Source organism: Delphinus delphis, chromosome 4, assembly GCF_949987515.2.
Source record: "Delphinus delphis chromosome 4, mDelDel1.2, whole genome shotgun sequence".
NCBI classification, from domain to species: Eukaryota; Metazoa; Chordata; class Mammalia; order Artiodactyla; family Delphinidae; genus Delphinus; species Delphinus delphis.
The window spans coordinates 117403136-117422853 of record NC_082686.1 but is presented as its reverse complement, the minus strand read 5'-3'; the positions used below and the strand labels follow the sequence as shown (position 1 = coordinate 117422853).

Sequence of the window (19718 nt, the reverse complement as noted above, 5' to 3'; positions counted from 1 at the left end):
GATCTGTTGCACATGGTTGCAGAATTTATTTATTTTTTTAAATAAAAGGACCACGACTCCCCGTGATATTAGAGGACTGCAGGCAGGACTTTTCATTTCACTGAGCGACTTTCTAAAACTAGAACCAAATTATCATCTCTTCAGAAAATACGGCACAGATCTGCAGAGTCCATGAAATACACTGGCAAGCCGAGAGTCCAAGTGCACAGGGGTGGAGGGAGGTGTCCCTCACATGGCCGGGGGCAGCGGAAGTCATCGCAGACAATTAGGAAGATGCTCCGCCAAACTTATCTCAGGCCTCAAAATGCCCAAACACTTTTCTCCAGGTAACACACGCCTGAGAAAGTAATCCAAAATGCAAAGACTTTCGCACAGGTATTCACTGATACACAGAAAAGTGGAACCAAGCTAAAGCTAGACAATCACACTGCCTTAGCTGACTTCAAGGACCCCGTCAAGCATGTGTGACCTTCTTGGAGAGAACGTCACGCAGCGGCTGAGAGCGTGGTGAGGTTTCATGACGTGGGACAATACATGTGGCACAAAGTTAAGTGGAAAAAAACCAAAGTTCAAATAACTATGTATGAAGGGAGAAAGGTACACTATAATACTGATAACACTGCATTCACTGGATCATGGGGAATTTTTTTTTTTTTTTTCAATACGCGGGCCTCTCACTGTTGTGGCCTCTCCCATTGCGGAGCACAGGCTCCGGACGCGCAGGCTCAGCGGCCACGGCTCACGGGCCCAGCCGCTCCGCGGCATGTGGGATCTTCCCGGACCGGGGCACGAACCCGTGTCCCCTGCATCGGCAGGCGGACTCTCAACCACTGCGCCACCAGGGATGCCCGGGAATTTTTATTGTAATTATTTTCCTTTAAAAATTATTTTCAAATGAGCACGAAACACTCTATAATTTACAATATGTTTACATTAAAAAGTTGCAGTGGCTCAGTTGCTACTTATTACACAGAACCGGCAAACGTTGCCTGAAAACCATCCTTCTCCCTTGCTCACCTGGGCCGACAGACAACCTGCCTCTTCTCTTTGCCACAAAGGGCTCCTGTTGGCATGTCTGAGTGCCGCCCACACACTGGGTACGGGGGGCTTCGTCTTGCATTCAGTAATGAGGGATGTTATAAATCCACGGAGCTGAGAGCCTGAGAGCAAAAGCCTTGGAGGCTGGGAGGAGCTGACATGCTGTCACTATTTGCTTCTGGGCCTGGAGCCTGGAAAAAGGTGGGAGAGTCTGCCCAAGGGAGGGTGCCATTTGCCCAACCTCCGCGGGTGGACAGGCCCCAGCTCCTCGCGGGCGGGTGGTGCCTGTGTGTCGCTGGCCGCCATCACCCAGGGATGCAGCGTCTCGGGCCAGAGACAGACACTGGTGGTGGGAGACGCAGAGGGGCTTCCGGTCTCCAGCTAACGCCTCATTGCTGAAACAAGGCAAAACAAACAACCCACTTGTCTTAAACTGGCTGAAAATGTGGTCACGTTTTACTCTACATACTAACTTCCCCCAGTCAGGTTACAGAAATCCGTCATCCTCGGAGTGTACTAGTTTCTAGAGGCCCCAGACAGGTTCCCCACATTGGCTCATGATCTGATAGGCAGCTCCAGGCCCCCCAGGCCCCCTGAGCTTCCACTTTGCCCTGGGCCCATGTGCCCGTGCCTGCTGCCCCCGTGGCGGGCCTTGCCCTGTCCTCCTGACTAGGGAAACCAGCCTCCTGGCTGAGGGTACCAACTGGGGATGCTCTGAAGGCACCCAGACCTCAGCAGCTGAGGTTGGCTGGGCTCCATGGAAAGGGAGGGAGGAGGGACCCTCCTTGCTGAGCCCCACCATGTTCCTCGGGGCCAGGTGAACTCTGGCTGTTACGCCCACAGCCTTACAGGAGCTCTCTGGAAAGTTCTGTCTACTTCGTTCACTGTCCGCATTGGAAATCATGCCACATCTGTCATGGAGACAAACAAGGAAACACACACTGGTTCATCCACCTCTGCAGAATTTTCTCCACACCCTTCCCTGCAACGCAAACTCTGGTCCCCCGTCAGTTAAAGAGCAAGAGAGGCTGAGCGGGACGCGGGTGGAAACCGACTGCTGGAAGGTGCAGCATTTAAGCACCAAGCTCTCTGGGGGGTACTCCTCCCTGCCCGTTCCCAGCACGGCCTCCATCCCCACCCCCTCAGGGCACCTGGTCAATGGTATTGACCCCCTCGATGCAGCTTCAGTGCCATCTCATCTGGGAAGACTTTCCAAAGGCTCAGGCACGCCTGTTCTCTGCTCTCCCAGCCCCTGGGTCCCCCGTCCCTGCTCTGACCTCCCTGGATCAGAATCATCTACTCAGGATCAGGTCACCTGCTTGCCCTCACCCTCCAGCTCCAGCTCACAGCCCCAGGACTCCCCACCCACCTGGCTCAGGGTAGGCCCTGGGGGGAAGTTCCCTGAGTTGAATGGAAGCTGTGAGAGCCTCTCTTTTGTGCTGGGACCATGGCCGTCCCCCTGCGTGGTTAGAGTGGGGTCAGTTCTCCAGGCCCCTGTCTTGGCATTTCCAGGGTCATGACACCCTCCACAGTGTGAATCCAGGGCTGACTCACAGATCTCCAGCCTGTTGCTCAATCCACCAAGAGCCATGTGATGAGGATGCAGAGAGGAGGGGGCACGATTCTGCCCACTTTAGAGATGAGGACAAGTGTGGCAAAGAGAGGCAGGTGGCTTGCTGTGGTCACAGGCATATCACGGAAACCAAGTGTATTTGACGTGCTGATGGCGATATCAGTGTCTAAGCTGATGCCACCCAGTAACGTCTTGCCTGGGCCTCTTATATGTGCTATCCGTCTGCCTGGCATCCATCTGAGGAAGGAGGGCCATTTCACCGATGGGACAACTGAGCCTGAGATGTGAAATCACCTGCCTAAGGTTACACCCCCAGCAAATGGCACCAACAGCCTGGCCTGACTCCTAAAACCACATTAGAGGCCTCTGTTTCTTCATCTCCCTTGTGGGTCTAATGGAGCTGCTCCTGTGTGCCGGGCACAGTTCTGCCTCGGGACAACCCTCTGAGACAGGTACTGTTATTAGTCTCACTTTGCAGATACCACATCCGAGGGTTCAGAGAGGTAAGTGACTTGCTTAGTGTCCCTGAGCTAAGGCATGATGAAACCTGGATTTGAGCCCAGATCTTTCTGGCTTTGGAGCCAGCCTTCCTAAAGCCATACCCTCTCCTGACTCCCCGCAGGGAGAAGATTCAAGTGCCTGCAAATATTAAAAGAACTGTCAGCGAAGAGGAAGTAGGCTGAATGTATGTGGTTCTGGGGGAGACCCAGGTCCATGGAGAGATAGGGTGGAGTGTGGAGTTCTGAGTCAGAAGACCTATACCCGCCGTGGTTCCACCTCTCAGCATTTGGGTGTCCTTGGGCAAGCCCGTCCCCTTCTCAGAATCCAAGGGGTCATCTAAGAAGGCTGAGAGATGCCCTCCTATCCTGAACAAAGGCAGGCACCAGTGACAGGCTTGTGTGGCAGGAGTGATATCTCTCCCCACTGCTACCCTGAAAGCCACTGTCCTCTCTCACGGTGCCCTGCTGTCCAATGACACGTCTTCTTTATAGCACGAGGGAAGGGTTCTGACTGCAGGCTTCTCTGCAAGACAGCTTTCCTCCAATGGTCTCCCAAGGGGGCCAGTGTCCTCCTTTGCTCTGAGACACTGCATCTGACTGGGCAGGAGCCCTGTGTGTGCAGGCAGAAGGGACTGGGGTTGCAGGCTGGTCCTGTCTATTACCAGCTGGGTGGCAAGACTCTCAACCTCCAAGTCCCCACCTGCAAAATAGGAAACGAGCAGCTTTCAGGGTGTGGTGAAGCATGAGTACGTGAGTACCCGCATCACCCTCACACAGAGCACAGCACACAGGAAAGTGCGCCGGCAGTGGTGACTATTATTGGCTGAGTGTCGTTTGGGGTGAGTGCAGTCCACCCACACCCCTCCCTCGCAGGGCTGAGGTTATGGACCCAGAAACCTTGGGGTCCATTTCCCCCCAGGCTCACGTGGAGCCACGGGGAGCCAGGTTTGCGCGTGGGTGCATTTATCCAGCAGGTCTGTTTTTTTTTTGCGGTACGCGGGCCTCTCCCGTTGTGGAGCACAGGCTCCGGACGCGCAGGCTCAGCGGCCATGGCTCACGGGCCCAGCCGCTCCGTGGCACGGGGGATCTTCCCGGACCGGGGCACGAACCCGTGTCCCCTGCAGCGGCAGGCGGACTCTCAACCACTGCGCCACCAGGGGAGCCCTATCCAGCAAGTCTTTTAAGTGCATTAAAACGCCGCCGAGTAAGAAAATTAGCATCCTTGTCAGAGCCATTTGTTGCACCTTAAGGATCTACTGTGTCAGTGCTGTCAAAACAGGTCATTATTCATGGAGGAGGAGAGCCCCACGAAGCCTCTCCCGGGGCGCGGATGCTCACCTGGCAGATTGGAGCTAACTCAAGGACCGCGGTCCTGGGGTCACGCCCACCAGAGTTAGTGGAATTCCAATGACTGGGTTTGAGGGCAAAATGTTCCATCGTGATTTAAAAAATTGAAATAAAGGGAACTAAAAAGAGCTGTTCTTCACTGAGCCCCACCACGTGTGGTTCTGAGGGCGGCGCTGTACCCGCAGACTTTCATCCCATACTCATTAGAAGGCACTGTTGTCCCCTTTGCACCTGGGGAAGCTGAACCAGGCAGGAGTGACTTTCTCGAGGATGCAGACTGCACTGGAGCTGAGCTGGGACTGACACCTGGGTTCTCAGCCCCCGAGACTGTGCTCTTCCCTCCCCACCCCACTGCCTCCCTTCGGTTCCGGTCTTCAGCTCCGAAATCAAGGACATGATGCTCAAGTCACACAGACGTACCCAGCTCTGTGGATTTCAGGCTGTGTGTATGTGCGTGTGCTCATTTGTGTGATAGTATCTATTGTATCAGTTTTGATCATAACATTAGTTGCACGGTGCTTTAAATTTTGCAAAGCATTTCCACACATAGAGCCTCTTGTGGTCTTCTTAACAATCTTATGAAATAACTGGGCCAAGGATCATGATTCTTAATTTACAGTTGAGGAAACCGAAGCTCAGACAGGGAAGAGGTTTCAGCAAAGCCTGTGGACCAAGATGGAGCTAAATGCTGATGGAGCCCTTCTTATCCCCATCCAGCTCTGTCTTCTCTGGATGGTTCCTGATTCCTGCAGCCCTGCGACCCCATCACCTTCCTGACTCCTGCAGCCCAGTACCCCCGTCACCTTCCTGACTCCTGCATCCCTGCGCCCCCATCACCTTCCCCCAGTGTTGGGTTCAGGGCTACACTTGGGAAAGGTCGGTGGAGGAATCAGAGGAAGAATTGTGGAAGGAATAAAGGGGGAGGAGAGGAAGGTGGAGAATGGGGAGACGGGGTCAGGTAGAGAATTCTGATAAAGAAGAGAGTCAGGAGGACAGGAGGAGAATACACAGAGGGCACATGGGACAAAGGAGCTGAGCCCCTGGGATGAACCTCAAATAAAGCCAGGTTCTGTCCTGACGAATGGAAGAGTAGATGGTGGGTAATTGTCATGCTCATGTCTCTTATAGGAGAAAAGTGTCTTCCTGCTCTGGTGTGAAGAGCTGAGCTTGGGCCTGACGTCTTTGCATTTAAAGCTTAACACCCAGGTCTCAGGCTCAAGTGGGGTTTCTCTGGCCGGTGAGATCACCAGAGGCAACTTTAGGTTCAGACAAATAGTCTGCAAGAGATGGACAATCTGCAAGTTTATTTTCAAATGAGCTGTAATCTCAAGGGGACAGTGTGCTGGACCAGGCTCGATCAAGGAAGTGTGAGTTGGGTGAGTCAGGGAGAGGGGAGAGAAAGAATATTGGGCACCTTTTAGATGGAACCTATATATTGCTTCATTGAACTCTAGCTGCCCTTTCAAGGTAAGTCTCCTCACCATTTTGGAGATAAGGTGAGAGGTTAAATACGTTCCCTAAGGACACACCGGTTGTGTCTTTTCTGAACAGTTTTCTGAGATGCCCTTTTATAAAGCTGGTTACATGCCCCTTTGGAAATTCCCAACCTCCTTGTTCTATCCTCCTCCTTCCTCCTCATACCCCAGTCCCTCTGGGATAGACTGACATGAATGTGAATTCCATCTCTGCCATTTACCAGCTGTGAGGTTTTGGGCAAGTCACTCAATCTCTCTTGGCCTAAGTTTTCCTCATCTGTAAAATGGGCTAGAATTGCTTATCTGTCCTCTGTGCAGTGAACCTTGCTTTGGACTTTTGTTAATTCTTTGCCTCTATCTAAATGTGTCCATTTATTGTTCCATTTTTTTCTAGGCTGTCCTAGGTACTCCAATAAACAACTTCCCACTAAGGAGTCAATGGACAATAATAGCTTGGTGCAAGTGTCAACAAACATTTTCTGGAATGGACCATAGTAAATATTCAGGCTTCGAGGGCCATCTGGTCCCCATGTAACTACTCTGCTCTGCTGTTGTATTGCAAAAGCTGCCATGAGATAATATGTAAATGAATGAGTGTAGTGTGTGCCAAACAACTTTATTTACGGGCACTAAAATTTGAATTTCATGTAATTTTCATGTGCCACAAAATATTATTCATCTTTTGATTTTTTTTCAAGCATTTAAGATGTACAAACCATTTTGTAGCTCACGGTTTCACAGAAACAGGTTGACTAGATTTGGCTTGTGGGCTATACTTTGCTGAACCCTGGCTTAATAGTGACATTTGGCATTTGCAATTTAAGTGGGGATTATCCTGTTAAAGAAGAAAACCACAGGCCACAAATGGCATTGCTTGTGATAAGCCCATGATATCAAACTTAGATTTAATACCTGACCTAATTGCAGTTTCAACCTTCCCAAGAGACGTAATCTTAATCGGCCAGTCTGGAATTTTATTCTCAGCACCAACAAGGTAATCTGTCACGTGCTCCCTCTCTATCCCCCAAAGGAAGAAGAGGCAATCTGCATGAGAGACCCTTGCCCTTTACCCCAAAGAAGGTGACCTGGTCTGAAGCAACGCTTTCTTTTTTCTTTAGCTTTTTCTTTCTTTCTTTCTTTTTTTTTTTTTTTTGCTAATAGCCTCCTTGCCCACGCTCCTTCTATAAAAACCCTCCATTTTGTACAACTCCTTGGAGCACCTATTTACTAGATGAGATGCTGCCTGATTCATGAATTATTGAATAAAGCCAATTAGATCTTCACATTTACTTGGCTGAATTCTGTTTTTTACCAGATTTGGTGGCAGCAGTGGGATTGAAGCAAACTTCCAATGGCATTTGGGGACAACAGGGAACACAGGCATGGTGCCCCATGAATACTTTTCAGTTCACAGTCCTTCTTACCATTTCCGAGGGCCATTGGCAAATTCCTCTCAGTTTGAGCTCCATTCACTTCGCTTTCAAGCTCCCAGTATAACTGGCTTCCTTTACAGGGCAGGTCAGCTTGAGCTGGTAAATGATTCTGCCTGCAGCCAATTGAGCTGACAGATGATTCTGCCTGGAGCCAAGCCCTTAGCCTTTCAGAATGCAATTTCCAGGTTTTTGAGTGGAAAACCCCAGCCATTGATTCTGTTCCCAGATTCCACACTGGGAACTGATGAAAGTTTAGTGTGCAATTCCTCATGTGCTTGGAATCCTTCCCCAGATTCCATGTTGGGGACTGTTTGTGGCAGCTGCAGTTCTCCATTTTGTTTGGAATCAGTCCTCAGTTCCTCAATCCTTGGGGATGGCCGGTTCAGCCCTTTCCCCAAGGTTCCATGGGAATTGTTGGTGGTGCATGCAGGGCCTTCTTTTCGCCAGGACACAGAAACATCTCTTGGTTACTGCCTATATGTTAATGTGCACGTGTTTGTCTTCTTTTGTGTAGATAAAGGCTAATTGCTAATGAGTTCCTTTATATCCAAAACTTGAGTGTGCCACCTCCGGCATACCTTCTTATTTTATGTCTGAGCACTGTGATTCCAGAAGCTGTAGGTATTTACAAAAATGGCAAAATCTTGCTCAGCTTTTTTTGTGTCCTGAGAGCTGGGCTTGGTAGCCACCAGCTTGAGGGTTCCAAAACATGGCTAAATAGAAATGTGAGTTATACCCCATTTATGGCTGGGCACAGCTGGATAGAAATATGGGTTAAGCTCCGTTTGTAGCCAGGGACCTACCAAACTGCTGTCAGCCCTTAGAGGAATTACAATGGCCATTATGAGGAATAGATAGATCATTTAAAAAACATACATAAAAGCAAGGGCTCCATCATACAAACAGAATGGGATACCTATTTTAATAGGTGTGCAGAAGTCTACAATGGTTTTTGAAATTCCAAAATAGCTACATTGAAAGACTTACTGCAAAAGCCCAATGAAAAAATTGAAGACATAAAAGGTACCTAAAACAAAAGCTACAACCCAATCCTTTGGGGAATTGGAAACAACTGTCTTTGTCTTGAGAATCTCTGCAGGGTCAAAGGTGTGGCTCTCTAGAAGTTCTAAGTTCACCTGCCTTACAGGGAACTATCTTCAATATCCTGTAATAAACCATAATGGAAAAGTATATGAAAGAGAATATATATTTGAATCGCTTTGCTGTATACCAGAAATTAACACAACATTATAAATCAACTATACTTCAATTAAAAATAATAAAGCAAGCAAACAAAAACCACAAAGTTCACCTGCCTTTTTTTTCTTTTTTGCCAATCCCCAAACCTCACCTATTCCTCTCAAAATGCTTACAAAAATCAAGACATTGGAAACAGAATTGTACTGCGCTTAATCTGTGCCTTTGTGATATAAATTTCCTATTCCTATCTTCTTTAGGACCAAAGAATCATTCTTTGAGATGCAATCTTAATAGGGAAGTTTCTCACCAGAAGAAAAAGAAAAAAAGAGTGAGGAGGTATTTGGAAACTGGGCTAACTAGAAATCTTACAAATCTTTTCCACTAATATTAGTAACTATAAGCTCTCTGTGTGCAGCAGTATGTTTCTTTGTCTATATATGTATATATAGATATGTTTTTCTACTTTTGGATGGTATTGCCAAAATTAATTTGTAAAAGAGCTCTAGTTGGTTTCATTTGCTTCAGAAATATAACAGAAACTAACTCAGGTATTTTTCAAGTTGACGTGATTTAGAATAATCTTTAGTAAATAAAAGCTAATTAAAACAGACATACCTTTTAAGGTTATTGACATTGAACATAATGCAGATAAACCACTTTTATTCTGCTCAGTTTTATTAGTCAGATTCATGTTTCTCTGTTGCAAAATTTGTCAGCAAAAAATAAAATAACTTAGAATGATGACTGATTTTGTCTAGTGTCCCATGAAGCTTTTGTGGGTAACTTAAACATGATTGATGACAGCAAATGTTTTAGATAGATGTAAATAGGAAAGAATTTATATATAAACTTTTCAGAAACAATTATATTTTATGGTATAGGTACTTAAAAATAGCCTTTGAAATCTCTTTTGGTAACTTGAAACTTTTGAGTTTTCTAAAGTTAAATGGTAGAAATGTATTAAATATCTAGGTCTTTTATAAATAAGAAAATTGTGAAACATTAATTACTGAACATAGGTTTATCTACTTTTGGCTTCCTATTGCAAAGAAACTCAAGATAAATTTGGTTCTATTAGTGATAGAGATAGAGTAGGATAGTTACACAGGTAGTTGTAGAAGTCCCAGTAGGGGATTATAGAGAGGGAAACCTAGGGAACTTTGGGAGACCACTGTAAGTTAATGATAGCTCAAGAAAGCTATCAGAATGTCGTGAAATGAAGCAGGCTTGCTTAACTATAAGGCCATAAATAAAAGCATGAGATATGCCTGAGGTCACTAAGTGAAAGAAAAAAAATGAGGCCTGCATCTGCCGGTTGAGTTCATCAAGATAATGAACCTTAGGACCAAGGACAGGAATTTAAGGGAAAGGTGACATTCCTAAGTAGGAGACCCTCATATGGAAACCTGAGATGATTCAACATATTTTAGTATATGTTACCACCCTTCTGCTGATTTGAATAAGCGCTACGACAGTCCTAGTTTGACCTCATAGGGTCAAACACTCTCCTGCCTGATACGAAGGAGGAGGTAGTGATGTAAGCCTGACATCTACTTGAAGAATGAGGAAGAAGGTGGTCTTCTCCCCTCCTCCACTTTCCTTTGATTATAAAAATGTAGCCTGCTGAATCTGTGGGGCAGAGCCCCCTCGCCTGCCCACTTGTTTCCTTCACAAGTGTCCTATGTTAATAAATCTACTTCTTGCCTATCACTTTGCCTCTCACTAAATTCCTTCTGTGCTGAGACACAAAGAACCTGAGCCTCAGTAAGTCCAGTCACCAGGTGAGTGACTCTAATTAAAAGACCATGGGTTCAAGTTCCAATCAGAGGTGCACAGTTTCATTAGTAAACATGTTTTGTGTCACGCTGAAAGACTGTCCTGTGAAGAAACACATGTTTCTAGAAATTATGAAATGCATTCATAAATTTGTCAATCTAAAAAAAATGCTCGTCTGACATGTGGTTCAAAATTGCTTGCTTCTGGGCTTCCCTGGTGGCGCAGTGGTTGGGAGTCCGCCTGCCGATGCAGGGGACACGGGTTCGTTCCCCGGTCTGGGGGGATCCCACGTGTCGCGGAGCGGCTGGCCCCGTGAGCCATGGCCATTGAGCCTGCGCGTCCGGAGCCTGCGCTCCGCAACGGGAGAGGCCACAACAGTGAGAGGCCCGCATACCGCAAAAAAAAAAAAAAAAAATTGCTTGCTTCTGAGTTTTCACTAGAAATTAAGGTTTCTAAGAGTTAAGAATTCTAATTCATATACGTAATTAAAGCTATTCGTAATAATAAGGGACACAACTTTATATGCAAGGAAAGTGGGATGTGTTTCTTGGTTAAGGAAAGATATGACGTGTGGAAATGCATTCCTATTAAGGGAAATGAGAGTAATTTTGCCTAAACTGGAACTTCTGCTTATGAAGGACAAACTAAATTGTGTACAGAAAGTTGATGAGAGCGAGGAAAAGATGGAATTTTACCTTGTATAATCCCTCAAACTGGTTAAAATTGAGTCGATATTATAAGGGTGTTAAAACACGCTTTACTATCAGTATATGGTCAGGCCACTCAAGATGGCTGTTCTCTTGCTCTCTGTACATCCCCTGCCAGACCAGTGTCTGCTTCACCTACACCCTACACGCATGACTACATACTTACCCCAGGCCCCAGCTAGTGACAGCATATCAAAGGGGTGGTGAGGGGTGTGCCCCTCTGCTGGTTTCCCTGGTAACTAATGAGCCAACCTGTTGTCAATTTCCCGTATAACTGGCAATCTCCCCATCCCCTGGGGAGTGAAGACTGCCACCCTGTCCTGCCCACCATCCGCTGCTGCACGCGGTGGTGGCGTGTCCTTGCAGGACCTTGCTTCAGACGTGTAAGCTCCCCCATCCATTAAACCACTGACGTCTCTGTTGCTGATTCCAGGCTCTTTCTTTGGTCTTGAAGCTGGGCAAGCACAGGCCTTAGAGGCCTGCGGGGTGCGGCCCAACCATCAGTAATATACTTATGTGAAACTAAAACTTGGTTTTCTTTCATCTGCTAAAATGACAAAGGAGATTCTCTTTCCACATGCACTAAAAACCTGACTGACCCCTGGATTGAGCAGGTAAATGTGAAGCAGGAGGGAAGGAGCCAGGGCACAGCCTTTGAAAGAATGACATAGCCTGAGGACATGACATAAACTGATTAGAACCAAATGGGTCCAAGATGGCGGACAAGTTGACTTCCACTAGACCTTGAGCCTCAGTATACGCTCATATCAGCAAGCTAAACGACACACCCACAGGCGCCATGAGAGTTCCAAGACCATAACCGATCAAAAAGTGGGCAGTGGCCCAATTCCTTGAAATCCCCGCCCCTTCCTAAAATAGCTGGAATACTCCTTCCACTCATTAGCTTATGAAATTATCCACTCCTATAAAAACGGACAACCCCACATCCTGGTGCCTCTCTCACCTTCCGAGATGGCCCACACTCTGTGGAGTGTGTTTCTAAATAAATCCACTTCTTACCTATCACTTTGTCTCTCACTGAATTCTTTCTGCGATAAGACATCAAGAACCTGAGCTTCATTAAGTCCTGAAACCAGGTGTGTGATCTCAGTTGGAAGACTGTGGGTTTTGGCTGGGCTCCAGCCCCATCCATGTGGGTTTGAGTCCCAGTCTGGGTTTTGGCTGGGTTCGAGTCCCGGCCGTGCGGGTTCAAGTCCCAACCTGAGGTGCACAGTTTCAAATGCAGGGAATAAATCCATCTCCTGGTTAGGAGTAAATACAAGTGAGATATGATCAGAAATCTCTCCTTAACACTTGGAGACATTACAAATTCTGTTGCAAAAGCACTAGCTGTCCAGCAAAGGTCTTTATATTCTCTGGTCAAGGTTTTTCTTGATAATAGAATAGCCTTTGATTACCTTTTAGCTGAACAAGGTGTCTGTGCCGTACCCAACACCACCTGCTATACCTGAGTTGACACTTTGGGGAAGTTGAAACTCAGTTACGTAGGATTACTGAACAAGCCACTTGGCTTGAGAGGGTCACTGCTTCAGTGGGGTCTTTCTTTGATTGGTTTGGGTCTTGGGGACCATGGCTCTGAAGTGCACTCCGAACATTGAGAATTATCGTGCTTATTATAATCATAATAATAACCCTGGTGTGTTGTATTCTCTCAAAACCCTTTAAATGCATGTTTGCAGTTGCTAACTACCAAGCACATGATCTCCCTAAGACTGGAACATCAGGAAAAAAATGAAGAGAATGATCAACTTAAGCATTATGAGCCTGGAACTGGGACCTGTGAATGTCACAGGGATTAAGCAAAGACACTGTGACCTATAGATACCACACCAACGATCAACAAAGCTGTGAGAACTACAGAGCAATAGGTGAGAGTGGTGTTATTGCCTTAACTTTTGATCATATCTCTCAGTTAGGCTGAGAGTTTGACCAAAAGGGGGGAACTGTTAAAGAAAACCACAGGCCCGAAAAGGCACTACCTGTGCTAAAGCCCATGATACCAAACATAGATTTAATACCTGACCTGACTACGGTTTTGACCTTCCCCAGGCATGTAAGCCTTTCTTTCTTTCTGTTTCTTTTCCTTCCTTCTTTCCTTCGTTCCTTCATTCCTTCGTTCCTTCCTTCCTTCCCTTCCCTTTCCTTTCCTTTCTTTTTCCTCCCTCCCTCCCCACTTCCTTCCTTTCTTTCTTCCTTCCTTTCTTTCTTCCCTCCTTTCTCTCTTTCTTTCTTTTTTTCTTTCTTCCTTCCTTCCTTCCTTCTGAAGTATAGTTGATTTACAATATTATATTAGTTTGCAGTGTATAAGATAGTCTAGGGATGTAATCTTAATTGGACAGTCTGGAATTTTCTGGTCAATGGAGACCCTTTACATCCCACAAAGGAAGAAGAGGTAATATGAATAATAGACCCTTGCCCTTCTCCCAAAAGAAGGTGACCTGGCCAGAAAAAATTCTTTCTTTTCTTTTGCTAGTAACTTTCTCACCCCTCCCTCCTTCAGTAAAAACCCTCCATTTTTACAACCCCTGTGAACACCGGACGCTGCCCAATTCATGAACTGTTGAATAAAGCCAATTAGATCTTCACATTTACTAAACTGAATTTTGTTTTTTAACAATCCTTTAGAACACAATGTTGGTACCCTAATGGTAGTATCTTGGACTCCCTGGCAGGACAGTGAAGGAGGGAACGGAGGGCAAGGAGCCACCCTTTGCTCTGTCTTTCAGCCTGCAACAAGGGTGACATCACCAGAAGTCCTCCAATGGACACGTCGCCACCTTCTGAGCCTGTCTGTTTCTGTTTAAGCAAATCTGGGTACCTACATGGGCTTATCACTCTGTGATCCAAAGTCAATGCCTCTGAAGTAGTCAAACCTAAGTCAGCTCTTTGTGGTACTTGATCGATAATTGATCTGACCTTTGCAAGGGACGGGGTGAAGCCGACTGACCCCTGGGGCCTGGGCATTTCTCTCCTTGACAGGGTGGCAGGCAAGTGGACAGCTGCAGAAGGGACAGAATATATACTTGACAAGGCTTAGCAGTGGTTTACTCTACCCAAGGCATGCTGACTGCGTCTTGTCCCCTAGCCTATCGGGTCTCATGGGATTTGCCTGAAAATCTAACCTCCTTTGCTGCTCAGTACTTTGAATTGGTTTTGGAATAAATACGTGACTTTAGATACTTTTCCAGAAGTGCTCTGCTTAGTGCACTCAGGAGAATCATCCTTTTCAGCTGGTCTCCCTGCCCCAATTTCTGCATCCCAGCCACCATCTATGTGGTTGGCCAGAAAGTCCTTCTTCTCCAAGATCACCCCTCATCACGCCAGGGCATGAAAGCCTCTGGGCTCCCTACTGCCGTTGGGGTAACACAGGAGGTCTCCCTCTTGATCTGGTCCCCACTGGCCTGTCCAATGCTGTCCCCCATGCCCTGGACGCATCATGCTCCCTCCCAGCTTCCTGACATCTGCTCCCTAACCTGGAACACTCCTCTTCGCTGTGCTAAAACTATTATCCTTCAAGATTGATCCCAGGTGCCTCTGCCCCAGGGCCCCTGCAAGGTTAAATGTCTCTCCCTTGTGTCCCCAGTGCTCCCTCCAGCACAGCTTGTGTCCCCCATATTGCCTTCTATACTATGAGTCCTGGTAGGCCTTTTTTCCTCTGTATTCTCAACCTTCAGCACACAGTGGGCCTTCCGTAAAGGGTAAATGAATTCACATCAGAATATCTCCTACTGCGTCATGTGTGTCAGTTTCAGTTATCTCACAATGCGAATAACTAAGGGAAAATTAATCTCAACCAGCAGCTTTCAGGCTGCTGTCTTTTCAACACAAAAATCTTAGACATACTCTAGGTGTTTAGAAGTATTTTCTGCAGGACCTTCTCACTCCAAATGAAGGCCATGGACCAGGAACATGCAGATCGACCCCAGACTTACTAAGTCAGAATCTGGATGTTACCCAGCCTCCCAGGTGCTCATGTGCACATTCAGATTTGAGAAGCATTCCTCTCAAAGACACCCTTCTCCTTCCTACGAAGGCCTGGTTTGTGGAATGGTAGAAACACCGAGACAGTTTGACGCACCTGGAGAATTATTCAAGCCCCAAAGAAGAGAGAAGAAATGGTTCATTACGTGGCTGCGTCTCCTTTTCTTTCTATATGAAATAAGACACCTTACTGTGAAGGTAAAAGGGGCAGGAATTGGGCCCGAGGGAGAAGCTCTAGGAACCTGCAGCGTTGGGTGAACTGATGTTGGGCGAGGTGTAATTGGCTGCCGTGGGATGGTGCCATGGGATGAAGTCGGAAAATGAAGATGGGATTTTGCGGGGGCTGGAGTCTGGAAAGCTGATTTGATGTGGGAGCTTCAGATCCAGAATGGCAGGATGTCTGGTCAGCAACATGCCTGGGAAAGAAACGGTGAAGGGCCAGGGAGAGAGTCTATAGTGGTCCTCTTCAGAGGGGAGCTGCTTTGCATAAAGGGGACAGTGACAGACTGAACTTTGGGTCTTGGGTGGCAGGAGCAGGTAATAATAAATACAAAATCTGACTTGCAACAATAAAAGGGAAAATGTCCTAAGTAAGTGTTGTGCAGACAATGTTTTCAGCTTGAAACATAGAAGAGATGGGCCAAGGGATTATAGAGAACAATAAAGGAAGGGAAAAAGAAGAGATGTGTTTCTCAGGATGACATTACATAACATAATGTAAACACTAAACAAACAAAACCCTCAAACCAGCAACTGAATTGCAAATGCTCCTCTAGGACACAGTCCGTGGCCCCTATGGGCAGGGGTCAGCAGTGCCATCTCTGGCTCTGTCCATTGCCGTTACTGCCCCCATCCCCCCGAGAGCCTCTGAGGGCACTGCATCCTCTGTGGTGCTCTGACCCATGGATGGATGCAGATTCTTCCCGAAGTCCTCAGGCGTGGGTACCTATAACCGCTTGGCAGAAGGGAAGCAGACACTAAGAAGACTGCAAGTCCAGATGCCTGGCATGAAAAGCACAAGCTCATCTTTAGCATGTGCGCTGCAGGCACACGTTTTTTCTGGTTCCTGTTAGAATCATCCATCTCCATGAATAAGAGCTGCTATAGGGATACTGCGTGTTCTCAGAGCTCAGGACAAAACACAGAGGTTTAGTTCTCCCTCTCACCCACACAGGTCTAGCTGATGCTTTGAGGATGCTCTTCTGCCCTGGGCAGCTGAGAATGGGAGTGACATTTCCTTAGGCAAATCTCCACCTACCCCTGCAGAGAAAGCTGACCCTCACCATCTACTCAGAATTACACCCTCAGAATACAGCCGAGAAGACAAAACTCACGTCAGAGCAAGGCGCGTATACCTGGTACCCTGGGGTCATTTTATGGATGCAAAGCCTTCCTCCCTTTGCTGCCAGCTGAGCCTCTGATAAGCCCTGCTCTGCCATTGGTGAGTGATGGTGGTAAGCAAGCCATTAGGTGATGGACAGAAAGTTCGGGGAGTGCCAGGGACCGTGAGGAATGTGGTTGTGCCCTCAGGGAGCCCATATCATTTCTGGGAGGACAATATTCACCCACAGAAAAAAGACAGAGAATGGAATACCATAGCCCGAGCAGATGATGCCGTAGCCAAGGTCTGAAAGGCAGGTGGCAGCAGAGCCAGGGGGTGGGATGTCCTTCGTGTACAGCTGGGTAAGGCCAGCATCGCCTTGGGAAAGCGGCAGCCCTGCATTCCTGGAAGGGGCTATTGTGATGGAAAAGAGGACCAATGCCCTGGGGCATCACTGGAGTCTGGGAGAAAGGGAGGGCTCTAGCTGTGAGCAGGTCCCTTGCTCCTCCAGCAGAGCTAGCTCCCTGGGACAAGCTGAGCGCAGAAAGGGCTTGCGATGGCACTGACTGGAAGTGAGTGGTCCAGGGGAGACAGAAGGCTCTGAGCATGATGGATTGCTTTCACTATGCTGCAGTCCCCTCCTGCCTGGAGGGGAATGACTTAGAACAGGTACAAGAATTTGAACTGCCAACTGCGATTGCTTGGTGACTGTCATTGCTTGAGAGAAGCCAGCTCAGGGAGGAGCCTCTGTTCTGGGCAATTACGCCTGGCACACGTCCGCAGAGCCTGCACTCACAGCTCGGTCCCAGGGGCTTGGGGAGCATCACGGCTCCTCACCCTGGCATCCGAAATCTTGGCTACCAACCCTCCCCTCCACCGACTGCTCCAAATTCGCTCCCCATTTGCTCCCCAGTCCACACCCCCTCCGCAAGCCAGACCGGCTTCCTGACATTGTTCACTGTGCCCTGAATGGCCTCCCGTCTCTTGGTTCCTGTCTTATTTTATACAGTGCAGCCTTCACCCAACACCTGCTTCAGGAAGAACCAGCCTTTCCCCTAGGAACCGGATGGGCTCTCCCAGTGAGGAACAGCCTGCTTCATCTGTGGTTAACAAAACAAAACAAAACAAAACGAAGCAGACAAACAAACAAAAAGCAACCCAGTAAAACATGGCTCACTCCAGTTTGCCCCACAAAGCTGGGAGAAGGGGCTGGACACGAGACACATATCTGGGACCTGTGGTCATGCTCTTCCCTGGAGAAAGGAGCACTTTGAGCTCTGAGGCTGCAGGCCTGGCCAGGAGTAGAAGAGAGAACAGCCCGAGACGGGCTGGTCAGAAATGGTGGTTGCCCCCAGTGGAGGAGTAAAGTGGACCAGTACGGTGGTAGGACGGAAGATTGCTCTCTAGGTCTGGGGCCTGGGATAGGAATGCCAGGAAAACAATTTGACCATCACCACACATATCTGAGATCTTGGAGGACCTGTCTGTGATCTGAAAGCCTGCTGGGACAATGGCTGGGGAGACAGACGATGCAATGTCTACAGTGTCTACAGCAATGGCTGTAGACAGGCTGTCTACAGTGGGTGAGCTAGAGGGAGGAGGGGGGTGATGGAGAATCCAGTGTCGGCTTCTCCCACCCAAGGCTGGCAGACTTAGGCAGGGAACCACCATCACGTAGTTGGTCCAGACGTTACACCTGCTTACATCGCTTTGCCTGGCACGGTGAGCAGGTGCAGGGAGGCGCTGCTTCCTTCTTGTCTTTGTTCCACACAAAGGTACATTTTTCACCATTCATTCATGCATTCAGCACTTGCCAATCACCTGCCTTGTGCCTGGCCCCGTGCTGGGGCTGCAGACACACCAGTAGATGGATAGCATCCCTGCCTCCTGGACCTCCCTGTCTAGAGCGGAAAACAGCCTCATGCCCCGAGGAAGGGGCCCCACGCATTCTTCACACGCAGAATGAAACATTATCAACACGTTTCACTTTGCATACATTGAACACTGAAACAAGTACAAACTCCATTAGGAAATTACATTTAAATATATTTCAATGTGATTCCAAATCTGTAGGTGTCTCATTTATCAAAGACAAAAAAGATTGGGTTCATTCTCCAGACACGGCTTTGTGTCTTGCTTTCCTCACTTTAAATCCCATTGTGAGTTCGTTCCGAGCTTAGAAAGCTTTCTTTTCAAAAGTGAGACTTTCACTGGGGCCAGTTGTTACACGTCAAAATAAAACAAGGTGAGTTCTTCTTCACTCAGATAGCTTTGCACTCATTCATTCATTCGTTCATTCATTCAATGACTGTTTCTTGAGCACCTACCGTTGGGGCCAGACATACGCTAAACCTGAGAAATTCCACTGTGAACAAAAGAGACAGAATCCTGCCCTCAGGGTCCTCAGGGTCAAGTGAATTACACTCAACCAGAGTTCAGGTCCCCTGAGGTCAGGGACACACAGATTCCCACTCTGGCTTGTTCCTTTTTCTCTGTCTCTTGCTTGAAATAGACAGACACAGAGAAGACTCTCCTTTGTTCTTTACCTCTCACAAGTCTTAGCTGTGTCTCCCCTACTCAGCATTTCACCTTGTCTACTTTGTTCAAAGGCAAGCGATTCCGGTTCTCTCCAGAGGTGGATTTAATTACCCCCTCCCATCTTTCTAGTTGCAAGATGAAGGAAGATAAAGTTGTGCAGGGGACGATCTGAGGGCAATGACCCTGGTGGGTCCTCAGGTGTCCTTGCTTTGCACCATGAGGTCCTGCCAGTCTGGCCTGCTGAATTGGATTAGGAATAAATGCCTGCCTAAAAGGCAGCCATTCAAGGTCTGCCCAGTGACCTATATGTGGTCTGGCGTCAGCCTGTCCCATAGGGACATGAACGACCAACACAGCTAATCGCACCCTCTCTTGGGGAGTTAAGAATGCAAGATACAGAGCGATAGACACAGAGAAAGAGGTAGAATGTAACAGGGGCCCTGAAGCTTTTAAGACCTATGAAGGGAAGGCAGCAGACAGAGGCACAAAGTGGATGAAACCATGGCGCGCCCTAAGTTATGTGTAAGCAGAACCCTGCGACAGCATCAACAACCAAAACGGTGGCACAGAGATAACTCCAGCATCCCTGCTCGGCCACCAGAACTATTGGTGCCACCACAAGAGCTCTTGTTATTCCATAAACCATCCAATCCTCTGCGAGCTCCGTCTCTGCAGCTGGCCTTCCCATCCTTATTTCCCCTTAGTTCATTGCTACACCTGCATCCTCAAAGGGTAACCTGAACCTTCTGTCTTTGCATCCTAAAAGATCTAAACTGGCACAGATATCCACCTCCATCGAAGGCCATTG

The 19718-nt window shown here is 47.8% G+C and overlaps 1 protein-coding gene across 1 annotated transcript in view; it reads right to left on the bottom strand.

Annotated features, from left to right (window-relative positions):
- The window catches only part of CLSTN2 (calsyntenin 2), a 634366-nt gene that overhangs the window by 122365 nt on the left and 492283 nt on the right, over positions 1-19718 (bottom strand). The window lies entirely within an intron of this gene.